Source organism: Ictidomys tridecemlineatus, chromosome 13 (genome assembly GCF_052094955.1).
Source record: "Ictidomys tridecemlineatus isolate mIctTri1 chromosome 13, mIctTri1.hap1, whole genome shotgun sequence".
Classification (NCBI taxonomy): Eukaryota; Metazoa; Chordata; class Mammalia; order Rodentia; family Sciuridae; genus Ictidomys; species Ictidomys tridecemlineatus.
The window spans coordinates 39168264-39174413 of record NC_135489.1 but is presented as its reverse complement, the minus strand read 5'-3'; the positions used below and the strand labels follow the sequence as shown (position 1 = coordinate 39174413).

At 31.3% G+C, this 6150-nt stretch overlaps 1 long non-coding RNA gene across 1 annotated transcript in view; it reads right to left on the bottom strand.

The window, feature by feature from the left end:
- LOC120886180 (uncharacterized) overlaps positions 1–6150 on the bottom strand; it is a 90721-nt gene that overhangs the window by 77521 nt on the left and 7050 nt on the right. The window lies entirely within an intron of this gene.

The window sequence follows — 6150 nt, the reverse complement described above, 5'->3', positions numbered from 1 at the left end:
GATCTTTTGAGGGATAAATATGGCTAAGCACTTTAGATAAGTCTTTCTTAGTTTTTTCTGATTTTCAATATATGCCAAAAAACTTAAAGAAAATATTTTGTATCCTTTGATATTGTCTAAAGTGCATAACTCATTTCACAAATCCAGTGGGTCTTGAGGCCTGTAGAAAGTCACATAAATCAAGATGTCCACGTTCTTGGAATTTGCAAAGAAGTCTTATCTGGCAACATTTTTCTTTAGAGAAATATTTCTTTTAAAAATTTTCTAATGGAAAGTACATTTCTGAAAGGAAATGGTAAAGGAATATGGAACATGTTAATAGATATCTGAAGTCATTTGTTTTTTCAAACGATTTCTCAAGATAAGCAATGTTAAGTGATAGGGCATGCTTAATTTTTTAAGAAGAGTTTGCCAACAGGAAGTGGCTCCTCAAAAGGAAGTATATATACACATATCAATTTTATTGCACTTTATCGATTTGTATCATTACTGTAATATTAATTTAGAATTGAAAAAGAAAATTTATGACAAATCTACAATAAAAACAGATTTTAAGAGAAATCTTACCATTTTCCCCAGTAAAGGGAATTTTTTCACTACTTTTTTCTAATTTTGTCTAAAACTATTGAAACATAGTTTAAGCAGTCTTATCGACCTGGATCATAGGGTTTTCATTTGGCAGCCAGATGTTTTCTAAAGCACACCTATAGTTTTTTTAATATACCGAACAATATTTACTTAGAAGCTACTAGATGTTGAACACTGGTCTTGGGTCTGTGAGCACAGAGGTAAAAAAGACAGACATGATTCCTATCTTCATAGAGCCTTTAATTCATTTCTATACTTAAAATAAAACTCTGAAATATGACTTTGAGTTCCTACCAAGAATAACTAGTAACCTATTTAATCCATTACCAAGCTGGGTTTCTAATATTACTACTCACACTGAATGAATGAAATGGAAACGTGCACAGATTGCTTCAGTAGACATAAAAGTTGGCTTAAGAAAAAGAAATTCTGCAGAGTGGTTTTATTTAATTCTGTAAGATATGTAAACTATATAGCAGTAACTATAATGTGACTAGAAAGATAATGTAAATGAAATGAAATAAACATTTTCAGGGCTTTTTCCTTTCATAAGGAAGTAATTGGACTTCTTGGTTTTTTGTTTGTTCCTTTATGAATAAAACTATTATAGAAATTGAGTCATCTTACATAATCATTTACCCATTTCACCAATTTTATAGACAATGAATCTAAAAATGGATTAAATGACCACAAAGAGCTAGTTGTAGAACAAAACCTTGAACCCATTGTTCAGATACCCTAGCCAGTGTTTCAATACTATAACTTCATCAGAATGAAGAGGATTAAATTTTGTCTATTGCATGGACTTTGCTGTTGCTATTTGGAACAAAAAGTATCTCTTAAAATAGGTTTTATGAAGTTTAAGTGCAAAATAACTAAAGCATTGCCCATTTTGTACTAGTTTTCAAATTGTGGGTAATGTCAATTGTTAGTCATTCCTCACTTTAGTTATTTATAACAAAGATTCTGCTACACTTTATTAATCTATAATTTGATGAAATCTAGGGTGGAGCCAAGTATCACTGGTTTATGGTCATTTTAACAATCAACGGCCCACCCTATAGCCTCTTCATGTGTTCAGTTCTGTCCTGACATGGACATTACTCTTGAAATGTGCATTCTATTAAACCAATAATTCTCAGAATTATAAAATGACTAGTGGATAATTGAATGTAAACTGTTAGTGAAGTCAAAACTGAAAACACTATGAAATTTGAGAAATAAATAAAATAGAAATAAGCATTGATTTAACAGATTAAAAGTTTGAAAGGAGATGAAACTACTTGTGAGAAGAGTAAGAGATTTTTTTCTGTGAAGTTTTTCCTCTCTCTTTATCAATACACAAAAACTTACAATTACCTCTAAAAGAGAAAATCCACCTCTTATGGATGCCTTCCCCCACATTCTCTGTGAAAACAAGAACAGAAGCTTTCCATTTTCTCTCTCAGCATACAGTGAGAGGCAACTTTCTCATCATGCCCTGATGGTGAGCATTGTTCAGAATCTATATTTCCAGATTCTGAAAGTGAGGCATTTCTAAATATCATCCCAAACAAAATAGAAAGCATCAACCAAGATCCCTCTTCACTGCTTAAGAGTTAGAATACTGTTTTGTCCACGAAGTAAACTTAATATAGCATTTATGTTAAGGTTTGACAATGAATGCAGAAGTCTAGGAAATGAGATTTGATAAATAAATATAACAGCATATTGTTTGAGCCATATTGCCTGACCTGTGGAATTGCTTAAGTAGATGGCATTACTAAATGAATGAATGGACTCTCTTGGAAAAATCTTAGGTGAGGGGAAAGGAAATCACTAAGAATATGAGCATATTTATTAATTTGTTCAAAGGGAATTATTCTTTTAAAAATCCCCTGTTTTAATATTTTGGATTGCAATATCTTACTAAATGTAATAATGTTTTATATAATTCTTCAATTAAAAAAAATGTGTGCTAAGAGAGAAAAAAATGCTTCATTTTATTCTGGGTACACATCGTATTCCAGGCATAAACACAGATACCCATTGGGGAAAGCTTTTCCCATTGTGTCACTAGATGAGTGTCATTCTTCTCATTGTGTGTATGATACAGGAGCATGAATTCATTTGTAAATTGAAATCACAATAATCCGTTTGTTTATTAATGGAAGAATTCTTAATAGAATCATTGTTTTATTTTTGAATGCTCATTATAAAATAACAAATCATATGAATAAACATCAGAAATTATTCTAGACATTGTAATTATAGTCTCTTACACTGTCTCTTCCCACTGGATTTAAATTCAACAAAATTACTATTATTATTTCTGTACTAAATGTACCAATTTCTACGGAAATAAGGAAAGAATGATTAATTTCAGTTGGGGGAATTGAGAAAGTTGCTTTGAAGATGGTGACATCTAGCCTTGGTCAAGTAGATTTTGTCTGATAGGAATTACAAAGATTCAAAGGTCAAAAACATATCTAAAAACTATTAAATATTCAAATTAAATATAATAAAAATATCTGAATCTGAATTACAAAATTGCCATATAATCATAAATCATTCTATTGAATTATCATAAATTATCCTATTGAATCCTCAAAACAACACTAATAAGGTATGATTTATACCCATGTCACAGATGAAGATGCTCAAGTTAAAAATTGTTACTTTTATGTTAGAGCTTACGTGAGTAGCAGGTTTAAAAATCAAATCAAAAATCTAACTCCAAAGACTATTCTTACTCACCAAAATCTGTTACTGTTATTCTGGAAGGATACATGAGGGAAAGAGGATCTTGAATCTCATTAGAGGGTTGGATTTAATTGGTGAAACTTTTGGGCCAAGCAGTAGCCAGATCCTATTTTATGGGACAGCTGTTGTGCTTTGATCACCACAACAGACACACCCTCATGAAGGGATCACTGACGCTGAGAGCCTGGTATTTGCTTCTGTAGCAGTCAGGATCTGTTAAGTCAACATCCCAAGACAAGGAGATCTTTCAGATCACCACTAAAGAGAGCTCTGGTTTGGGTTGAATTATCTAAAGTGATGCTAATTAGTCATTCTCTGTGTTAATTAAATTTACACAATGAATGCCCTTGACTTTTTTTTTATTACTTTAAGAGAGGTGTGTGGCCTATTCATAATTTCTGGAACAAGGCGTGCTTCCTCATCCTTCTGTCACCCTGCACCACCCTAGTTCCTTAATCTAGAACCCTCTCCACTCCCCTCATCTGTTTAGCTTTCTCTTACCCCTCAACACACCTCAAGCACTGCCAATTCTCAGGAGCATTGCTGGATCTTCCTCCCACAACCACAACCTGCTTGTTTGAAGCTCTCCTTCCTTGCTCCCTTGAATAATGAACACACTATTTCTACTTTATTTGCTAGACTGTGAACTCCTTGAAATCAAAAACAACACTCTTCTCATTTCTCTATCTGCAGTATTATTAGAATGTCTAGGACTTAGTATGCCCTTATTAATTTTAGAAGAATATAGTTCAATTCTCTCTAGCACCTGAAACCAAGTGTCTTTAGTTCAACAATGTCCCTCTAGATAGCAGGCTCTGAGGTGATCTTCCAAAGCCTTGTGCAAATGTCACCCTTAGCAAGAATATGCAAGTGTATAACCCACAATGAAAATTCAGGCAAAATGGATCTTTTGCATACAGAGTACCAAAATGAAGTTATGGTCTCATGCTTTTTTGGAAACAATGATGATGTAGATGGATAAAATAAATCCTAAAAGTGTTATAGAGAAAGTGAGCCTGGAATGTGAATCTGAAAAATGGCCAAAATAAACATTGATTCACAAGGACTTCTTTTTTATGTATTTAACAGGGATACAATGACTGGGAGCTGACTTTGGTGGGACTTTGAAAACCTTAAAAGTGAATGATGATAATAATGCAGAATTGACAATTGCAATCCACCACTAATATCCAACACAGCCAGTATTTACAGCCATGACAGCAGAGTGGCTTTTCCCAGAGTTAACCAAAATAGAGCTATTACAATATGAGTTTGGCACCATGATTTCGTCATTGAATATTTTTTTCTGTCATACTCATCTGTAACTTGATTTTCTCACATTATAATAAACATCATTCAATGTCAGATTTCATTCTTTCAAAAAATCTGCATATATTCATATATTTGCAACATGCATTGTTATCATTTTCTTGTTACCAAAAAGATGGACTCCAGTTTTTATAATTATAAATAATGCTACATGAACATTAGCTTATAGCTTACATACACATTCTACACACACATTCATATAGACACAGAAGCTGAAATTCCCTCTTCAAAGGGGGATAACAAAGGATATGTCAAATCATTTTTACAGAGTTTTCCCAAATTTTCCTCTCAAAAAGAACTTCAATTTTAGGGGAGGGGGGATAGTAGAGGATAGGAAAGGTAGCAGAATACAACAGTCACTAATATGGCAGTATGTAAAAATGTGGATGTGTAACCGATGTGATTCTGCAATCTGTATTTGGGGTAAAAATGGGAGTTCATAACCCACTTGATTCTAATGTATGAAATATGATATGTCAAGAGCTTTGTAATGTTGTGAACAACCAATAAAAAAAAGAAAAAGAAAAAAAAAAGAACTTCAATTTTTATTTCCACCAACTATTCTTGGCAAGATTGCTTAACTATAAATAATAACAATTGATTTATTGAACAAGTTTAAAGGTTTAATAATCTAGTACTACTTGATTACTTGATGTTACCCATCTATTATACAGAATCTAATACTTAGTAAATATAAGTTGACTAAATGAAAATAAATCATTAAATAAATTTTATAAATTACCATAAATATTTAAATAGACTTCTCTTACAATAATATAGTATTATGTATGCTGATAATTCTAATATTACAGCTATCCCACTCTATTTTTCAGTGTGTTTTGGTATTTTGTAGGTACAGTACAACTAATTTCTTTTTTTTTTTAATTATCTGGACATTTCTGATACTTAAGCTAAAAATATAAACTTGAAGGATTTTATAGAAATAACTAATTAAATTGAATTTATAAATTAATAACTTTGAGACCCTCAAAACTTAAGCATTAATCTATATTTTTTCCTTTTATAGTATGAATGTTACATAGAATACTTCAGAAAAATGTTAAAACTTCTGGAAATTTGCAAGACAAAGCCAATTGATAAAGAGATTGCCTTTCATTATAACCATTGGTTGAATGACAACTTATATTTTCTTTCAAAAGTATTTCTTATTATAAATTCAGTAAAAACAAAAGATCACTCATCTGAAGAAAAGTAGAGTTGCCAATATTAAAATCAGTATAAAAGTTATTTGCTTTCAGTTATAATATATTTCTCAAAACAATCATAAAAGCCAACCAAATGATCCCAAAATATCAAATTCCCATGCTCCTGGAAAAAAAAATCCCATTTCTAGAAAACCAACTTATTATTACAAAATACCATGTAATTATTTTTTTCATGGATGTTGCAATATCTAAAAAACTACTACCATATTTTAAACATAATCTAAATGTTAAATACAGATAATGAAAGTTACTTTGCTAAGACATC